Below are 22999 nucleotides of genomic sequence, written 5' to 3' on the forward strand. Positions count from 1 at the left end.
CATTGCAGTGAAATATATATACCATATGTCTTTGATATTCACCATGTGCTATAGGCACATTGTCCTAATCTGTGTCTTTGTATCTTGTAGCACATCAACTATCTGTATTATCCAGCAGCCCATCTAGTGATCATGATGGTGTTCAAGAATGTGTCTAAGCATGGTAGTATGGCCCCTGACACAGAGGACCTTGAGTTGTTTGGACAGTCCATCCATGAGGTTGACAGTGATGTTTTAGCAGATGTAGCCTCAGATGTGGAGGTTCACTTGTCTAGCCCTTCAGATGATGTTGCTACAATGGATGTTGAACATGGTGAGGTGGTTGGCCAACACAGCACAGCTGAGAGCACTGCTGCTGGAAGTTCCACACAACAACCAGAAGCAGAGCATGACAGTAGTTGTAGTTGAGCTGATGTTGTACATGGCCTGATGTCAAAGGGTATTTTTCTCCTTGCAGGCAAATGAAAAGTCACAACAATGGCATCATTCAGACGTCCATGAACTTGCCTGTGCCACAGATCTTGTGGTACACTAGCTACATGTCATGCATGAAGGACAATAGTGCAGACATGGTGATATTATAGCTGCATACACTGCTCAGAATGAGAGTCTGTTAGCTGTGGTCTGGTCACTGGAAACCAGGGTGGCCTCTACGGTACTGCAGCAGTGTCATACCACCAGCAGGATTCTGCGTTTCATGACTGTGGTCAGGAGATTGCAACCTGTAAGAGGCAGTCCACCTGTCCACAGAACCACCATTGGCCATCAAGAATCACTGCCTGTGGTACAGCCTGCACATAGTTCATCTGCTGGTCCAGCTGCTGAGGTCCTGCCAGTCACAAAGCCTTCAACTCACAGTCATGCTTCCTCACCTCAACATGGTGTTGTACACCCATCCATCTCTGTTGTGGAGTAGCCAGGGCAAGATGTGTCTGTGCATGGTTGGGGCAGGCCAGATTGCGGTGTGTGATGTCATCGAGGTCACTCTGTGTAAGAGTGTGCCCAACACTGTAGTACAAATAGCTGGCTTATGTTATTGCAATTCCTCTGTACTGTGATATGTGTTTTCTGAAATTAAAATTTCTGTAGTATGTCCTAAATGATTTCTCTTTTTTCGTGTCATCGTATGGTGCAGATATGTATGTGTAGTACTGATATGTGTCCCTTATTGTTTACCATACAGTGATACAACAATTTGAGTGTGTATGCATACATTTGCTGGTTGTACTCTGACCTGATGATTTGTGTTTTAACACATTTGCATATGTTCATGTTGGAATATGTCATGATTACATTATGTGTGATGTGGGTACTTGCCATTCAATGCAATTTGTGCTGCTGTGGTGCGGCAATACCCACACCTGTCTGAACATCAGTGTTCAACCTGTGTACTCATGTGCATATGGCTTGTCATGACTCAAATGTTTGGGTCAGGTGCTGCTGTGTTGTCTGGGCCTGCACTTATGGTCACATCCTGTGGCCCTACATTGTTTACACCTGTGATTTCTGCCCCCTATGTCCTTCTGCTCCTCCTCTGATACCTCTGGGATGTCCTCTTCATACATTTGGGATTCTTGGGGTAGTTCACCCACACCTGCAGCTGGAAGATCACCATGTGATCTAGTTAGCATGTTGTGCAGCATGGCACACATTGTTATCATCTGTGTTGCCTTTTCAGGTATGTCCTACAGTGGATCTCCAGATGTGTCCAGACATCTGAACCAAACTTTCAATTCACCAAACATACACTCTATGGTGTTTTGGTTGCTGTGTGTTTTCTTTTGTAGGCTTCCTGTGTAGGGTTTGAGGATTAACAGTACAAAGTCATTAGCCATGGCTCAAGTGGATAGCCGCAGTCACCTGTTGTGTGAATAAAAACACTTTTCACCATAATGGATATTGTTGAGAGGGATATTCTTAGAATGCATCCTAGCTGTGTTCCTATACATACCCAGTAGCAGTCCCTCAGGTATTTCACTTTGCTTGAATGCAGCCCTAAATCCACTTTCCCTCTAAATGGCAGTATTATAGACACTTCAAGGGTGTGTTACCATGATGTTTGTTATGCTGCCATCTGCTGCACACTTAACTTGGCAGTTGATGGATGGCCATACCTTTCTGCTTATGTATCTGTTTGCTTCTGGATGTACTGGTGTCTTGAAAGGTATGTGTGTGCAATCTATTGCACTGAGTACATGGAGTAAGTTTACCAATGAACCTATACACATACATATATATATATATATATATATATATATATATATATATATATATAATATATGTATATATATATATATATATATATATATATATATATATGTATGTATGTATATATGGATCTACTGCTATTCACCAAAAGCACTTTTCACCGAAAATCAAATTAGAGTGCACTTTTCACAGAAAGCTCATTTCACCGAAAACACAATTCACAGAAACACATTTCACCGAAAATTGTAGATGGCCTTTACCCCACTGTAGTATGACCCTGGAGTTAGTATATATATTAAGGGGGGTGTGGGGGGGCATAGCTCCCCTCATATTTTATGTATATATTATTGTCAGAGAACAGTAATATATTGCAATTACATGTATCCATGTATATAATTCAAAATACTTAAAATATTTTACTCGATGATTTGCCTAATGAAGGCTGAGTCAAAGGGGACAATGACATCCTTAGATATAGGCACAATCCTTTTGTTTATAAGCTGTATGATATTAAAGGACTGTTTACAGTGATGGACACATGTTGCTCAAAAATTAGATCACTGCACACAAGTTCCCAACTGGGTCAACTCTTAGGGGTGAATTGTCAATCTGGTAGTTCACTGGGGTAGATGTCATCCCAAAGGATACAATAATGCATTTTTGGCATTTAGTTTCAGTCCATGATTACATATAGATAGATATCAATTTCTTTATGTTTTTAGAAGAAACCTTGAGTAATAGGTACATGTAACTTTAACATGTACCAACAATCCTCAATCTCATAGCCAGCTCAATGGTGTAGAAGGATAAATCACTGACTATGACACAGGCAACCTCACTTTGATTAGGAGCTGACCAAGGAAGATGTGAGTGAGTGGCCACTGACAGCTAACACATCTTGGGAGGAGAGACACTGCTTGGATTTCCACAAAGAGTGACAACTACCAGAAGCATTAGTTGCTGCCCAGTGGAGACTGAATCAGCCCAGCTCATACAGTCACAATGATAAGCACCAGTAAGCATGCTGCAACAGCAGACCTGCAGAGGAGAAAGGGGTGTTCCAAACTGGGAGTGAGAAAGCCACCCCTAAGGTCTAGCAAGCTAGCCCACTCCATACGATCTGAATGGTACTGGGGAAGAAAGAGACCATTAGTTTTTCTGGACAGGAGTAGATGGGCTATATGGTTCTCACTCAGCCCAGGAATACTGTGCTTCTTTGTCTCCAGAATATAAATCAATCACCAGAAGTACACAACACCAACTCATATACATTACTAAATCGGCATAAAAATAATAAAAAGAAATAGAACAAAACAGGAATCAGGACTGCAGCAGAAAACACACTTTACAGCAACAAAAGCACTAAAAACTGAAACATAAGTATATTACCTATTCAGGAACTGTGTAAGACATCCAAAAGGTAAAAAAATAATAATAATCTCCTGAAGAAAGAGAAAGAATAAACTCCGCAATCATAAAATTAACCTGTAAGATGAAACAATCACCACAGCAACAGAAACAAATTACTATAACATTCTAACCTATTAGTCAGTTTCTGCATACACACACATACACACACACACACACACACACACACACACACACACACACACACACACACACACACACACACAGACATACACACGCACGCTCGCATGCAAACACGCATGCACACACGCACGCATACATGCATGCATGAGTACGCACAGTAGAAGAAATCTATTAGGCATTACTTAACATAAGAGGTAAATCTGAAGATGCAGTACAGAAAAGAGAAACACCACATAAATACAAATGCATATTGAAATAGAAATAAATCACACATAAGAATTACAATAGAAACTAAAATAAATGCAGGCAACAAATATGTTAAATCAGGACCATTACTGGATTATGTATGTTTCCCTTTTTGGGGGGGGTGGTGAGTTGCTACCAAAATGATTACATTTATAAATATTTTAGTGTGTGCATCAAACATACTTTCAGTGAAATCAACTTAAAGAAACAGTGGGAGAGGGATCATTATGGCTTGTGCATATGTGTCTCAAAGGTTCCATGAGGACAGCACCAAAACGATTACTACTGGGATTATTTTGAGGCTGAGTTATCAAAACGCAGTTTAGCGTGTTCAGTGTTCATGAAGCACTGTGCTACTGATAAATACATCTTCTCTTCTGGATTCAGACATCTGACAGAACTCATTTGAGGTGTTGCTTTATGTTAGCACCTGTTTATAAACTAGACTGTGAAATGGTAATTATCTGAAATGTTGGGACTAGGTAGACAAAGTCCCAAAACACAGAGACTGAATGGCCGAAAGACTGGACTTAACATATACTAAGTCCAAGATGCCATTTCTTGGAATAGTATATTTTCTCCAAATTGTGGCAGTCTCAGAGCTGGTATATATAAGTTCTTTGTGGGGGGAGTATGAGAAGTTGCACCCCTACAAGAAGAACTTTTAAGGAGTAGAGTGATTCTTATGATTCACTCTTCTCTTGTGTTTTCAGTCTTTTTTTTTTTTTTTTTTTTTTTTTGCTTTTTAGAAAAAGGTGTTTTAAGGGCTGACAGTTCAGTAAGGATCTCTGTAAAACAGCACATAGCAGTTTGTTAGAAGAGTTCTTTAAGTAATTTCCCTGAAAAAAACAGTGTAAAATCACAAACAATTGAAAAGTTATAAACCTGCACATCTATTAATTAGTTAAAATGGGTGGAAGGTCAACTTAACATTAAAATACACTACAAAACATATAATTGTCTTACATAAACTATAATAAATGTAAAATTCAAACTGGCAAACTGGAAAGAAATACAGCTGTCTGTTTATAAGTGCAGCAGGTCACTTAAGGATGTGCATGGTCCAAATGCTATTGCATACATAGGAATTGTAAGGCACTCACTCATACACTCACCCTTTTGGCTCATGCCTCACAACAAACCCCTCAGTGTGTGATAATATCTGTAACATAAACACCCCCTCATGCCTTATTGAATATGTATAGAAAAGTAAACTGGCAGAACGTACAGAAGTCTTATTTTAATGCAAAAGTCATTGCTGTGTCAGATTACTATCTGAAAAGCCTTATAAAAATGACTGTTATATTTTTTCTTCATAAATATTTCAGACATTTTGACAGCTAAATTTATGAGTTTATACACAGAAGAGCAAAACCATCAAAGCACATTAAATCTGTAATATTGGGAAAATCAATGAAAAGCATGATACATTTATAAATATCTAAGGAAATGTCAGCTGCAGTATAATATAATACTTATAGTAAAAACTTCTTAGCAAAACAGCATATACTCTGTTACTTCATCATATGTTAACCTTTAACACCATTAACACCTCAAAATTGCTTACATACATACTTATTAAAAATGTAACACTTCTTCTTTTCACTAACATTTTAATAAATCTCTGATCAGGAAATACAATGCCTTAACACATTCTGACTGGTGCTTTATACTTAAACTGCACTCCATTACCCTAGACAAATGAAAAGGACTGAAGAAACTTCCAAGTATCAGAGTGACATTGTAGGAGATGTGACAAGGAGCGAGATGGGGATTTGGGACACATGATCTGGTATTATAGGAAACTACAAAGATTTAGAGAAGGAATAATGTATGTAAGGCCAATTTTTGTTAGGGCTGTGGAAGGAAGATGAAGAACTTACTCAAAAGATAATGGCATTGTTCGCAATTTTTGTTTAATCAGCAAGGAAAGCAATTATAAGGGGATAGACACAAAAATATTATCTATCCAAGAGGTAAATTATTCAAATAGAGGAAGGGTGAACAGAAAGTGCAGAATAAAAGGAAATGAACGGATCTGGGAGTTTTGTAGGAAGATGGAAGACCTAGCTGAATTATCTGGACAAAAAAAAAATCAGTAGTAGATAGAGGACAAAATAAAGATGGACATAAGGGGCATGAACTCTTTGCAGGGTTGTACTATATATCTGGCAAAAGTTAGGGGTTTCTGAACACCAAATGAGTCCACCCATTTTTTTGGCTAAGTTAAACATTATACTTTCATTGATGTTAAGTTATAGTGCGTCTAAATTAAAGTTAATTATGATATATTTCATTATGTTAAAATAGAGGCAGCTGTCACAAAAAGTGAGACATATATGAATGTATCAATTGACAATGATATAAACCTTACTACCAGGACATCTCACAATGTATAGTCAGATTGTGGGTGTGAATGACCGCTGATCGAAACAATAAGTGGTGCAACGCATGTGGAATGCCAACAATGTAATATATTTAAGTGTCAAGTAGTAAAAGTTTACCTTAAAGAAATGACCTAGCCAAAAAAAACCTAAACATCAAGGTACTAGTGATTAAATACAAACTAAATCCATTATTAAACTCCCTACTGTCAAGTTCCTGTCAATCATATAAACAAAACTACGGAACTATAAATAAATGTTTGAAGGAGGAGTTTGCCCCTATACCCTCCAGTATGAGTCTTTGCTCCCTTAAACCTCTAACTTGCAAATATTATTAACTCTATGACCATACAACAGTGATGTAAGGGAAATGCACTTTATTAATATAGCTCTTGATTAAAATAAAATTCATAAAAAAATACCAGACACACAACTTGAGTCTTTCACAAGTGTTCACATGCTAGTAGGTTATGAAACACTTGCTCACTGCCACTGGATGAAAAAGTCAAGTGCTCTAATGTCCACTGGCCCAATCTCTTGTAACTGCTTATACCTTCCAAAACAATACCTTATAAAACTATAGCCATACTAGAACTCTAAAACTTCCACCCAGTTCCTAAACCAAGTCCTTGCTCCCTTACCCTAAAATCTGCAACCCCCCCCCTTCTGAAACCTAAATTCCTTGATCACTCCCTAAACCTAAATCTTCCCATCTACTCCCTAAACCTAATGAAACAACCACCTGGATGGGCAGTAATTACTCCCTAACCCTAAATTGTTCCACCCACTAACTAAACGTAAAACTCCCTTTTTGCTCACTAACCCTAAAACTTTTCTTCCAATCCCCAAACCTAAGCCCTTTCCCAATTGCTGCCCTAATATACAACATTCACCTCCTCCCACTTCCTCCCGTCAGCCAATCTGTTCAGGTAGGGTGCAACATTTGCTTGTCCAAACTCATTTTCAAGTTCGGGCATGACTGGCAATTTTATACAAGCTATAAGATGCTTGAGTCCCTGGCTTCAAGACAGGGGTCTTCGAGCCCTTTGGACTCAAGCTGTTGTAGTGGTACCACACAAAATATTTAAATAACTGCAAGCAACTTCTTTTTTACTAGGTCTTCACTTAGCGATTAAATAATTTATGAGCTGTTTTCTAAATCAAAGTACATCTGTTGCTATTTTACAAATCTAAGCACTCTTTAACACATCTTGCTAAATAATACATATAGTAAAAAACACAAAAGCTGGAAACACTGCCAACAGCTTTTGTGCTTTTTACTATTTGAATTCTTTTGTGTGTATCTATAAATAATACATATACTTTTAGTACTGTGGTGATTTTCTAAACCAAAAATATAAAATTGCTTTCATGGCAGATACCAGGAAACATTACATGTTTCTTCCAGAGAGAAAGAAGCACATGCATTATGGTTTAGGTGCAGTGCTTAGGTTTGTTGTCTCCATATGTTTGGTTACCCAGTTCAGTTGCCAGCCAGAGTGCCATCTTTGTGTACATTGCATGTCTTCACTATGTTCGCATGTTTCCTCTTACATCCCAAAGACATGACACAGGTGAATCTGCAGTGTTCTACTCTACCTGTAGCTCTGTGTATGTGTATGTGTGTGTGTGTGTGTGTTTGTGTGTGCATGTGGGTGTGTGTGTGTACTGTCTGACCAAGTATGTGTGTGTGAATGTGTGTGCGTGTGCATTTTCCAATAGGCTGGCTTCCTAACCAGTATTTGCTTCTTTGCCTTTTACTCATATGTCAGAATAAATGCTGGCTTTCATAGTCAGAGATAGCTAGTGGCAAAGTAACAATAACAGTTAACTGACACATATAAATGGCCTGGAGAAAAGCCACCTGAAGTAATTAAGGAATGTTCCCCCTTTTTTTCTTCATAGGATAATGAAGTGGAGTAGTGTGATTCTTTATTTATTGTGCTTGAAGTTTAACAATTGACATATGAAAATAAATAATCATGCACATAAAAAGATGATCTGCTATACCAACATATAATCATAGGCCTTTTAAATGCTAGCAAATATAGGTTAAATATTTATCTGTAAACTCTATGCAGTATCACTATATGGGCTTTTTTTTGTACCAAAATCCAAATATAAAAGGCAGTATCCTGCAGAGGAAAACAGAAGCATAGCTTTACTTGCTGCCTGTAGAATGCAATCACTTTAAGCAGATTATATAAAACAGTTGACTTTTTTTAAATTGCTTTAACAAGTCTTGATATGAGAAATGGGAGTGGTAAAGTAAACAGACACAGATATTCTAACTCCCATATGAGTCAAGACAGCTATAAAAATGGTTAAGATCCTGTGGCATGCATAGAAGGAATGCAGTCATGGCTGGCAATAGGTTCTTTTATCAGAAGTAAAGATATGCTTAACACAAAGTCAGCAACAACTTGTCTTGCAACTTCCTTAAGTGATTCATCACATTCATTCTCGTGTTCTTTCTCTATGTGCATGGCAACTACTGAAGAATTTTTATCTGGGGATTGAACTATGAACTAAGATCTCCACAAGGAAATGTTATAATGTCAGTTAATATGGAAGGAAAATTCAAAAATCATCCTAGAAATTAGTTTTCTACTATGAAGTGACATATTTCAGAACCATGCTGCTACAATAAAGTCCTGGTACAGGCTACATTTGCAACAGAAAATCTGAAATAGATATGTTCTTGTATTTATAGTTGAATGTGGCAAAAGCATTTTACTAGAATAAGATATTCTAACTGCTGAGTCCATATTTTATATATTTTAGCCATTCCTTCTCATTTACTCTCATCCCTTTGAATGCATAGCCTATGAAATCACAGAGAACTAGATGGAATCAATTGACTGCTGCTATTTAAACTAAGGATTTCATAATATGGCTAGTATAATATTAAACAAGACTTTGTCAACTTGTAAAGGTTTGAGCATTAGAACCACTTTTAGCAACTGAATGTTAAATTTAGAGGTTGTTGTCAAAGTAGTTAATGTATTCTATAATTAAAAAAAAGCAAAGTAATGCCTGAGCCAAGTTTGCAATAGGAACAACAGAAGTAACTTTCTCTGCTATGGATTACCATCCTCTACATAAACATACTTTATACTCTACATTTCAGTCATCAGCTGAGAATAATGATATCTAAAAGTGCATCCTGAAATTTGTATGCCATAAGTAAATTAATACGGGTCTCTATTATATGCTCAAAGAGACTTTTCTTCAAACATATAATCATCGACACCTAAAGAAAAATCACTCTAAAGGGGGAACGGCCACATCCTCGAATTTTTTCCTTGGGGAAAAAATTCAGTTGGCCGTTATCGAGAATTGCCCTTTTCCCCAACGCAGAGCGATCTCAGAGTAGATATATTTAGTTGGGGGTGTGTGGGAGGCACAGCTCCCCATGTCAGGGGGTGTGGGGGTCAAAGCCCCCCACTTGATTAGGGTTTTGAAATTTGTGTTTTTTGTGTACAGACCCATAAAGTTTTCCCAGAAGAAAAAATTCACGGACGTGGTTGTTCACGCTTTAGAGTGCTTGCTCTTTACGTGTCGATGATTATATGTTCGAAGAAAAGTCTCTTCGCACATATAATATAGACCTAATTAATACATATGAACTCTTAACATAACAGATGTCAGCTAACAAGTTTTCTCAGTCACCGATAAACTGAGCTCATCTTTAACATGAATTCTCTTGCATAAAACTGTTACATACTCTGGTTTTAGGAAAAAAGTGGCAGTTCCAGTTAACCAGTGCTCTTAGATCCCCAGGTGCTCCATCCAAGCAACACTGTGCATTGAGAAATGTAAGAATGAGTAGAAAGGCCCATCACTTTTCATGGACAATACTACACAACATATAATTGTTAATATATATCACTAATAGTAATGGTTATATAAGCTGACAAATGTCTGTTGCAAACAGAAGACCACATCTCTGACACCATTTGAAATTTTCTAGCAGGTTTTTTAGAAAATATGCCACAATACTCAACTGCAGAATGCATTCAACTAGCAAATGTCAAGTATAAAGACAATGCATGATATTCTATCTTCATGTCATGATTGTCACTGCATATGAAGATACATTTTGTGGCATAGAAATGCAATGACAGAAAAGCCATATATTCTGAAGAAAGATATATGATTTAAACTTGTGATGTATTATAAACTTATATTCTCAATATTTATTGTATACACCACCTTGAAGTATTACACTACTCTTCAGGAAAGATGTTTATTACAAGAATATAATGCATTTTATAAGTTTTAAGATTGTCAAAACACATTTATTCAAGCGGATTTAGTAAACAGTCTGGAAAGCATTTATTTCTTTTATGCTTTGGGGGAACATATGGTAGATTACAGACACTATGAATGTGCAACTTACCCCCATGTATCATTTGAGCAGAATTAACTTGCTAGTAGAAGAAATGTACACTAAGTGGAAAGCAAAGCACTGTAGCTTAGTCATTAACATTCAATGCTATATATATTTTTTTCTAGATAGAAACTATTTTCTCTGTTTTATATACATTCTGTGAGGCAGCATGCATTTATGTCACTCTGATCAGTTTAAATGAATGCCATTATGCTAAACATGTCATGGGCTTTTGTACATCAAATAACACTTTCTGCATGTTCAAAAGATATTTTAATTACTGAAACATTTAAATTTTTAGAACGCTCTTTAACTGTGCATATATACTCCTTGTTTCATCAATGTTTTTCCAGATCTAGAGAACATAATAGGATCATTCTCTTTAAGATCAGTTTTTTTTCTCCACAGCTTTACTTACAGATATGACTTCAAGAATGTTTCTTTTTCTGCATCTCTTGAGTATCATAATTGTCACAATCCTTAGTGCTTGTTTAAACAACTTCCATGGACTTTGATGTATTTGTCTTGTACAAATGTCTAAGGTTCCACTGACATCTTAGTATTTTCCTACAAACAATGTATCTCATTGGGTCAGCTATTTGCTAAACTACTTCACGTTAAGGCTGCAAACATTCCTATGGCATTTGCATTTGTATTCTCAATCCAGCCATCAAATCTGGTAGTCTCATTCAGGTTCTATCATAATAATATTTCTGTCTGTTAATTTCTCTGCATCAGTTTTTTTTAACTTTATATTGTTTTTTTTTTCTTTCTGGCATTAATTATGTAGCAAAACTAAGTAATCTGGCCTAAAACATTATGCCTGCTAACTAATGAAACTGTTAGTGAGTCCTTGGAGGATGGCAGTCCTCATAGGCTTTCCTACAGTTCTTTCTACTGAAAATTTTCAGTGTTTGGACATTTCACTTCACTTGACTCTTTTGATTATAGATTAGAGGACTGGATGTTACATTCTTATTTATTATGTAAACACACATTTTCTAAATTACTGAATTTCATACTCCAGACTGTTGCCAAATATGACAACATCAGATAGTCGCTATATAAAGAATTAGACATTAGTGTGCTAGCAAAATATGTACATGATCTGTCAGTCTTATTATTTCAGAGAACTTGGAGAAATAATATACACATTAGATATGTGGTATCCTTGAAAAGGGACAAATAAGTGCCCACTCAAAATCCATAGATGACTTACTACCCTACTACTGGATGTATTCAATTCTCTTCCTTTAGTGTGTTGCAATGGTATGCACTACAAATATGAAGTATTGCCCTTCTTGTTTGAATAGAATTAAAATTCCTGATTAATGAATCATAGCTATCCCTTGTACCTTTCCCAGAAGTGATTTATGTGTCTTCATATGCATTAGTCTTCTCAGCTGATTGGAACTGTCATTTTTTTCATTTTAGGCAATAAGGTGTATACATAACCTAATGTCTTCCTTGAAAGAGTAAAACATCTGTTTTTCTTTCCAAACCAATGATTCTTACTCAGATTATCATTTCATTGCAATCTCTTTTAGCAACTGCATTTCTAAGTAAGTGTCAGTACATAATTAGACTTGTCTCACTTTTTCTTTCATCCTTATTAACTATGGTATTAATCAAATAATCTCTCCTTCTTCTACTAACAGTTCTAACATTTCCCAGTCCAGCCTTGTGCACAGAGGGATATAGTGCTTAAAATGCTCCAGATGACCCAGGTTCAAATAACAGCATTGGAGACTGAGGGACATGGTAGAGGGAACAGGAGTGAGTGGCTGATACCAGCTCACTCTTCTTGGGGGAAGGAAGGCAGTCTAGGCTCACTGCAATATGCAGCATTAACAGCCTGATGAGTTTCATGCTGCAGACTGTATACCACTTACTCAGGTTGTTGTGTATCAATGAAAGCAAGCATGCACCACAAAAAGACAGTCATTACAGAACTTACAAGGTTACTGAGGGGAAGTGGAGGTAAGGGTACAATCACTGGAAGCAGTATGATGCTGCATCAGCATCTTCTATCCTCTCATAGGTTCATAGGTTCAAAGGTTGGTACTAGGCTATCAGCCCTAGGGCCTATACAAGCCTAGCCATAACAATTCCCTGGCTATTTCTTCCCACACTATTTACTTCCCTGGACCCCTGAAAATAACAACCACTTCTGGGATTAGAACCCTCAACCATGAATACCATCCTCAGAGAAACCTACCACTAAGCTACCTGAGATGTAGACATGGGGCAGTTTGATCCAGGGGTGCCTATGTTAGATCCCGTATACCCAGTGAATGAGGAGAGGAGCTGGTAACAACTTATTGTCAGCTATGGAGAGGTATTAAAAAGACAGTTCTAATATTTACTCATGCTTCTTTGGCAAATGTGCACTGTATAACATATCTGCTGGGTGTGGTTCTTTGCCTCAGCTGTGTTTCATTATCAGATCACACTTTTGTAGACTAAGTATACTTCTCTGCAGTATTGGGTGTACAAAGTACAAAAAGTTGTTGAATTTGCTTTGCAAGGGTTTGCGGTCCATTTCTATCCTGACATCCTTACCATGAAATTACTCATAGTTTTATTTCTATCTGAACATATATATTTTGTGTATCTGAATTGCTTTTGACCTGTAGGCAATTGGTCTGCTATTTTGTAGGATCATAGCTTCTGTTCCATTTTGACTAGAATTCACAAATGACATATTTACTTTACAGTATTTAAACACTAGTACATATGCAACTATTTTATTGGGTAGTTCACAATTTTTTCCCTTTTCTTAACTTTAATTCTGGGTCACATCTTGTCTAATAACTGTTGTAGGATCATAGTTGCTGCTAGCTTTGCCTTCTTGTACCTCCTCATCCATGTGTGCTAATCATAATCTCTGCCCCTAACTCCACTCCTACACTTTACCTTTCCAAACTCCCTTTATCTAACAGTACCACTACACATGGCCCTCACATACATGGACTGCACATATGCTATCAGACAAGCAAAATACTTAGACTGTCATTTTACTTAGCCCTTACTCTAGTCTTAGCCAGTAAAGTATTATGTATATTTCTGGATGAATAGGGGCACCCATTAGCACTCTCACTAAACCATTTAGGTGGGGTGAGAAAATAAGTTATTTAATTTTATCATTTGATAAAGAGAAGAAAAATGAGCCTTTTAAAAATAAAAGCTGTAGTTAAACTTTCTGCTAAGCAGGAATATAACATTAATAAAAAATGAACATGATTGGTTTTCAAGCCTGGTATAGCTGCCATCTGTAAGAAGAAATGGTTAGTGAACAACATTTCTGGAAGGATAACCCTTCCTGAATATATCGGTACACAACTGTACCATATGGGGCTAAGCAGATGTTTATTTTCTTATTTTCATCTGAAACACTTTTTAAATTAATAGGTGGCAGTGAAAAAGCCTCTCCATTATTTGCAGGGGTAAAACATGTTGGATTCCATATATATTGTTAAAACGCTCATGTTGCGAACACTGTCTTCATTAGTAATAGGCAAGGGAATATAATTGTGCCATGATTCTCCAAAAAAGTTTCTCTCATCTGCTAGGAAACTAGAGCAGACTAAAGTCCCTTTCAAGTTCTGTGTTTTTATTTTCATTAACATTAAGATGGAGTAAGGGATAAAACCTATTATGATTCACTTTCTAGTGGCTAAAAATGTTTTGTTATACAGTGTTGGATTTTAATAATTCAAGAGTGTTCAATTTTGGAATCTTTCCCCTTTTTAAGTAAATTTCCTTCATAATTTTTACAGGTCTTATTTTTTGCTGATTTGCAAAGCGGTGAAAGAAATTTTGGTTGCATCTGCACAAGATTTATGGGACCTAAGTCTTGAAACTTGACACACTGTTCTTACTCATTTGGAGTGGGGATAAGTATCTGCATAATCCCTTGTATTGTAATACAGGATTCAGGGAAACAAAAGTCAACTGTGTAGCTACAATACAAAAAAATACTCTGCAAGGTACCAATGGAGGCTGTCCTACTTGTTCACATACACAATTCCAAACACTTCTTAGTAATAATCCAAGAATCGATGGCCAGGTTACATCCAAAAAGAATTTATTGATCCAAAACAAACAAAATAAAATAGATTTAGGGCTTTCATCTCCTAATGCAGAGACTTCATCAGAATCATCTGCTTTACAATTCCTTCATCATTTAAATATTACTGACATTCACTCCATTGGCTAATAAGTTAATAAGACATTTTTAACCCCTAAAATTCCAGTAAGTATTAATATATACATTGCTCATATTGCTATTAGTGTTTTGCAGTATAAATAACTAGATAGAAAATTGAATAAATGCAGATCAATTAATAAACAAAACAGAACAGAAACATCCTACCAAAATTCCTTAATATACTGACTTATATGTAACTAAGCCAGTGAAGTTAGAATTAATAAAACACAGGATGACTATTATCCTGTGACAGTGAATAAAAGTGCGTGCATATAATGTTAAAGTACCTATATATATATATATATATATATATATATATATATATATATATATATATATATAATATAATGTATATATCTCATATATACAAAAGTTACTACAATATACTCCATCTTCTAAAATTCATATTCTAAAATCACACTTCTTCTTCTTCTTTCGGCTTTTCCTGGTTAGGAGTCGCCACAGCGGATCACCTGTCCGCTCATGATTGGCAGTGGAGTTTTACAGTGTCGAGTTGCCAGCCCAGCGCCCAACTTTCCACAGAAGGCACACACATGCACACACTCTCACATAGGGCCAATTTAGAGTGTCCAATCCACCTACAACATGTCTTTGGGATGTGGGAGGAAACCGGAGCACCCGGAGGAAACCCACGCGACCACAGGGAGGACATGCAAACTCCGCACAGAAGGCACCTCAGCCAAGGATTGAACCGGAGAACCTCTTGCTGTGAGGTGGCAATGCTAACCACTGCAACACCGTGGCCGCCCATATTCTAAAATCACACTAAATATATCTAAATAAACTAATAAAGAAATACATATCAAATTGTTACCAACTATTGGTGTTAATACACATATACAGAGGAGAATAGAACTAATGCACAGGATGTAGCTAACAATGAGGAAAAGGTGATAGTGCATACACAAAATAATTTAAATATTTACAACTATACCGACTTGGTGGCTACTGGCACTTATTTTAATTTATTTATAAAAAGTTTTACTTTTGTGCCAATAAAGAGACCTAAAATAGAAGACATTTTACTTGATATAAAGCTTTTTACTAAAAAATTAAATTTGACATGTATGTTTAAGGACAACCCACAATATATACAGGGGAACACACTGAAGAAAAGAAGTACCTACAATCCCCCTTTGCAGCAGGGTATATATAATTTGGACATGTGTGTCACAAGCATGGTAAGGAATGAATATGCTAAGAAAAAAGTGACCAAATGTAATTTAACAACACAAGAGAGGAAATTACTTAAAGAATTAAGTGAAAACGGAAGAATTAGGGTTATGAAACCCGACAAAGGGGGAGGGGTGGTGTTAATGGATCAATGGGATTATATCAATAGGATGTTGAATATTTTGGATATAGACAATAGGTATGTTATTGTCTCAAGGAATGAATTAAATATTTCATACAAAAGAATAGACTTGTTGTAAGACAATTTATTACAAGGATTGATAGATATTAATTTATTCAATTTCCTAAGTGTACCTAAACCATTAATACCAGCAATCTTTGGCATCCCCAAAATACACAAGGGATTGGAGAACCCTCCTCTGAGACCCATAGTTACCTCACAAGGGTCAAAAATCCAAAGTTTAGCAATATATGTGGATACAAAACTAAAGAGGTTTTATTCTAAGTATCCACATATTTTGGTGGACTCATGACTTTTTAAATACAATTGGTACTAGTCCGTTTAAAGATAACTTTGTTTTCCTAACTATAGATGTCAAAGATTTGTTCTCGGTAATACCTCACAGTGAGGGTCTGGATTGGTTTGAAAAAATGTTAGTCGAATTTGACTTTCTGACTCCAGATTAATTTAAATTAGTTTTAGAAAACATGCAATTAGTATTGAAATATAACTATATTTATTTTCAGGGGGATATGTACCATCAACTAGATGGGGTGGCGATGGGCTTGGCCTGTGCCCCTATATGCCAATATTATTATGTTATATTGGGAACAACGATACATATTTAAATCTAGATTTCATCACAACATTGTGAAGTATTACTGTCTTTTGGATGATATTTTTATCCTACGGGAAGGAACTCAAGATATGATATTTGAATTCATGAATTTTATAAACCACAGTACTGATTTTTTGCAGTTTACTTTTGAGACTAGAATGGATGAAATACATTACTTAGATGTTAGGATAAACAAAGATTATGAAAATAAGATATATAGATCCAATATATATATAGAAAGGAATGTTATTCCAACTCATACTTGCATTATCAAAGTGGCCACCCCCACAACCTTAAAAAGAATATCATAAAGGGGCAGCTGATCAGAGTGGCAAGAATGACATCAGATAAGACAGACTTTATGAAAGAAGTGGACAATGTGCACAATATGTTTAAGGAAAGGGGGTACCCAGATAAGGTGACTGAGACTATTAAAAAGAAGTGGTAGAAAGATGGGGTATGGTGTATTTACCACTATTGACTAGTGGGGAGATTACAGGAAATAGTGAATCTAAGAATAATATACAACAACTTGAAATACAATTACCCTATTTAACATTGACCTACCATGCAGAAATGGGTTGGATTAAGAAATGTATTATTGGAATTTGGAATATGTTCAGTAAAATGCCAACAAGAGTGGAAGTATTTCAAAAACCATTAAGATACAGTTTTAGGAGAAATATGAATTTAAAAAATATATTGGAGAAAAAAACGGAGTGATAACAGAGATGGGGCATGTGTAAGACTTGGTACTTTTAAATGTGGGAGATGTGCCCAATGTCCATTTATAGCTGGCACAAAGAAATTGACCATACCTAGTATTAATTTTAAGATTAAGAGCAATACATATTCTAGTTGCTATACAAATGGAGTAGTATATCTGGCATATTGTAAAGGATGCTGGGCATATTACGTGGGTAAAAACGAACGTAATTTAAGAGTACGTATATATGAACATATATGGGATATCAATAAAAAGAATGAAAATAATGCCCTATATAGACATATGTTGAAATGTAAGAACACAGATTATAAATTCTGGGTATTAGAAGAAGTTAGACATAATGAGAAGGGGGGGTGATTGGGAGACATACCTGGAATTTCGGGAAATGATTTGGCAGCTAAGGCTGGATGCCTGTAATAGTCTGGGTATTAATGATCATATTACCATCACCCCAGCCTTAAAGCTACTCTCATTAGACCCAAAGAGATGTACATAAAACATACAGTGGTTTACTCCCAGGTTGTAAATAATAATAACCCAACTGTATATGGAATTATTAGACCAATTAATTATTTATATATACTATATACAATAGTATATAAAATGTATGATTTTATACTGGTATGGATATTTTGTTTTTTATTGTACAATTTTTTTTTATTTATATAGATTTTAACATATTAATATTTATAACAAATTCATCAATTATAAACAGTTAATGGTGTATTAACACCAATAGTTGGCAACAATTTGATATGCATTTCTTTATTAATTTATTTAGATACATTTAGTGTGATTTTGGAATATGAATTTTAGAAGATGGAATATATTGTAGCAACTTTTGTATATAGGATATATATATATATACTTTAACATTATATGCACACACTTTTATTCACTGTCACAGGATAATAGTCAACCTGTGTTTTATTAATTCTAACTTCACTGGCTTAGTTTCATATAAGTCAGTATATTAAGGAATTTTGGTAGGGTGTTTCTGTTCTGTTTTGTTTATTTATTAATCGATCTGCATTTATTCAATTGTCTGTCTAGTTATTTATACTGCAAAACACTAATAGCAATATGAACAATGTATATATTAATACTTATTGGAATTTTAGGGGTTAAAATGTCTTGTTAACTGATTAGCCAATGGATATATTGGCTTCATAAGCTTGCCTGCAGGTCACGTGTAGCCTGTTATTCTTGCAGATACAATGACATGAAAGGGTGTGGACTGTCTGAACCATAAGCTGATGGTTAACCATAGCTCCGAGGAGAAGAAGAGCTAAACTACCTTCACTTCCCTTCTCTACCCATATGTATACAGCGAATTCATTTTCTAATAATATTACTTCATTTTCTTGAATAAGAAAACCTGAAGGTCAATTAAGTAGTCAGCATACTTAAAACAAATAGTTAGTGCATTGTGTATACAACCTTTAGCAGGTTTTTAATATGTGTAACACAGCCATAATCTAATATTAACAACAGCCAAGTGCAGACGTGACGTAAACCAGTGTGAATGTTTGGTGTTCGTGCTCTATAGAAAAAGGAAATCTCTGGTAAATCAGCTATTAAGAGGTAAGGCTTCAAATGATTTTCTTTTTTACAAACATCTTCAAAAAATAGAACAGCAGTCCAAACAGAGTAGGTAGATTAGTAGCAAGCTATGCTGATAAATCTGTATTGAGATTCTCACACAAAAAGCAGCAGAGAGTGGCAGAATAAGGAGTTGATGGGGGAATCTTGACAAAAATGACATCTACTGAATTACTGAAGTGTGTTGTTAAGTACTGCTATGAGTCAGCAACTATGCCTTTAACACTGATGTTGATGGTTTTCTTTTCCATTTTCTCTCCAGGGAACTGATTATGTATGTTTAGAACGAGAAACATATTATTCAAGGCATCTGACATCCTAACGTAAGCCCACATCATGGACAAGGCATACCATAAAATAAAGTATTACTGGTATGTTTTTTTTCCAGAAGTGTGTTCTTGACTCTGAGAAGCCTGTTCTCACTAGGCTGGGCTTTTAGAACTGCAGCAATATTAGTGATGAATCTATTGCTGATTACTCTATATTTTCATACAACCCATGAAAGTGGCTTCATCTTTTGCCTTGCAGTAAACAGTGAAGATTCCCACCACTTCTCACAATTTCTGAAATTTTTACAGCCATAACTGAAGAAAAGGGAAAAAAAATTGAAATAACTTTCTTGAAGAATAGTACATTTTGTTTTTCAAGCAATAAGATTTACACTGAAGTCATTCAGAAGGAAATTCAACAGAATTTGTTTTTACTTAAGCAAGGTTTGAGCTTGAGAAAAGATCACAGGTTGCAGTGCTATAAATTGCAGGTCTGTATACATACATTGCCGACAGAGCAAGGAATATTCAATGTGCTCTACAAGAAATGTCTTGTGGCTGTCATAGACAGACCAAATAGAAAACTGGCAATGACAGATTTTGTAGACAGCGGACTTCTCATCAAAGATACCTGTGTTCATCATTAAGCAGAGTTATACTTCATTCTGTGGTAAAGTATTCCTTCAAGATGCAAGATGGTGGACTTTTCTATCTTTTTAAACTGAAAGTTTGACAGAGTATCATTAGTTCTTTGACTAAAACACTTATTAGAGCATGCTGGCCACAGGCCATATTCTGCCAGCATAGTAAGAGATTGTGAACATAACCTGTGCCATTTCCACTAAAGACCCCAGTGAAACTGACACCACCGTGTATATCAACATGTTTAATTAATATGCATTACTAATCCAAGGAGAATTCATGTGCACCTTTTGTTGATGAAGATTATCAGAAGTGTTCTGCCCAAGGCAAAAAAAAAAATTAATTAGAAAAGCTACTAGCATTTATTTATTTATTTTGCAAAAATCAGACAAAGGGATATGCATCAAAGCAGTCAATGAAGCCTCAATCCATCATCGCTGTGATTGTGCTCTTTGACTCAAATACTACTACTGGCTTCTAAAAAAAAACACTGTCATACTAATGCAGCAAACAACAGAGGCGGCAGTGGTCGTGATGGACATTAAAAAATGTTTGACTTAAGGAATGACTGCATAGATTCATTTTAGAGCAGTTTATATAAATGAACCTTTCTTACATACACCAGTCTCAAAGTATGAATGGTGATTCATTCTATTTCTTTTGTTCAAATAAGTTTGCAGTATGGTACCAGAAATTTCCTTTTTTACCCATTCTACTTAGCCTTGGACTACAACCATTACAGTCTAGAGTAAGACATTTTCATAAACAGTATCACATTCGTAAGGCATTCAAGTCACTGCAAACCGATACAATGGAAATTGTCACATAATACTTTACAGTAGGGTGCAATCTTTTCTTCTGAAGAATTTCTCAGTGAATTACAGACTTATACCAGCCTATGAACTTGCCTTTATTTAAGCTAAATAAAATGAAAATAATATTTATGAACCGTGTAGTCCTTAAATGCTGAATAGCCAACATCGCCCACCATGTTTTAGTCACTGTACAAACAAGAATGAACAAACACAAATGTTCTTCTGCAATCTTTTTAAATCTATAAAAGATACCAGTAACATATACATTACTTTTTTATCATTGGAAAGATAAACATTTTCAATTTAACTGTGATAAGTTACAGTCTTTGTTCTTGCATAACTATCTTAGCCATATCCTGATATAGTAGGAAAAAAATCACTTATGTGTAAATATAACCCTTTTCCTCTATCCAAAACTAAGAAGTCGAGTGCAAGTTACTCATCAACTAACATTTTCAACTATTATTAATACTGGAAAAGCAGGAGATCTCTTCAAGAAAACCTACTTGAATGAACATGAACATGTAATGGATACCATACAAAATATCCTAGTTTATCTGTTTTACTTGATTGCTTTTGGTAAATGCTTTCTTTTGAATAGGTATATCAGCTTGTTATCTCTCTGTGGCTTGAGGCAAGAGAGTATCTAAAGAAAAATAAACATTTTAGTAGAAAGATTTTATGATAGAAAATGACTATACAATAAAAGTTTAAAACAAGAAGTTTTTAAATTTCAGCATTGATTGGCCAGCCAATTAGAATGAATGGATTGATATAAAAAGGGTTTTAGACATGAAACAGATGATTCTGATGAAGTCTCCGTGGTGGAGATGAAAGTTGTAAATCTGTCTTTTTTATTACTTTAAACGTTAAATAAATTATTTGTGAGTTTATCGTAATTCATTTTGGCTGGTGGATTGATTATACACACAGTTATAAGAACTACTACGGAGGACAGCCTTTATTGTTACTAGAAGCAGAGTCTTTTGATATACTTGTGGTGGAATTTTCTGCTTTTGATTATTAAACTATGCAATTCCCATAAAATGTTTACCTGTATTTGTTGAAAGTTAGTTGAAGAGTGAACAAGTGCAATATTCCTCAATGGATATGAAAGCAGAACATGTACATGCCAGCATGGAAATGCTAATTGTTTCACATGCATCCATATTGGATGCACCTTAGTTTCTTAGCTCTTTAAGGACCTTCAGTGAAAAGTAAGGAAAATCCTTTTACTTCAGTGGAACAATTTTTATGCTGAAAAGTCATGTTTTTCAACTTAGGTTTTGATAAACGGGATGCAAGAATGCTCTAAGAAATTGTATGCCTTTTGTCTTTTCCCAATTAGGGTTTGCCACAGTGAATCACTGGTCTGCTAATGATTGGGAGTGAATTTTTATGGTGTTGAGTTGCCAACCCAGTGTCCAACCTTCAGAGAAGGCACAGACATACTCACACACCTACCTGCATGTCTTTTAACATTCAGTCGATCACAGGGAGGATGTGCAGACTCCAAACAGAAGGCACTCCAGCCAAGAATCAAACCGGAGAGCCTCTTGCTATAAGACAACAACGCTAACCACTGCACCACTGTGGCCGACAAAAATGCTCTGAGAAATTAAATACTGAAAAATGATTTGCTGCAGAGCAGAACATCTTTGTACTCAGGTGCAATTAACACTTAAATGTCACATGAAAATGTATGTCTATAGATCTTTTGTATTATTCCACTACTAACATTTCAAATCATCCAGATGTAGCTTTCCTATTAATTGGGCTTCTCAGTTTCATGTTGGATCCTTAAATTAGCCACACTAAGTTAATGGCATGCAGTATATAATCATCCATATCCCCCATCATGATTCACAGTCACCTTAAGGAGCAGATTTTGGCACAGCTTGGACTTTGGGAGTATTTGGAAGGCAATAACTTTAGTACTGCTAAGCACAGTACTCATA

At 35.8% G+C, this 22999-nt stretch overlaps 1 protein-coding gene across 1 annotated transcript in view; it reads left to right on the forward strand.

Moving 5' to 3' along the window:
• Nucleotides 1–22999, forward strand: part of RP1 (RP1 axonemal microtubule associated) — a 652673-nt gene that overhangs the window by 441085 nt on the left and 188589 nt on the right. The gene's annotated exons all lie outside the window — the stretch shown is intronic.

The sequence above is a fragment of the Protopterus annectens genome, chromosome 3.part0, assembly GCF_019279795.1.
Source record: "Protopterus annectens isolate FY-2018-M chromosome 3.part0, PAN1.0, whole genome shotgun sequence".
NCBI classification, from domain to species: domain Eukaryota; kingdom Metazoa; phylum Chordata; order Ceratodontiformes; family Protopteridae; genus Protopterus; species Protopterus annectens.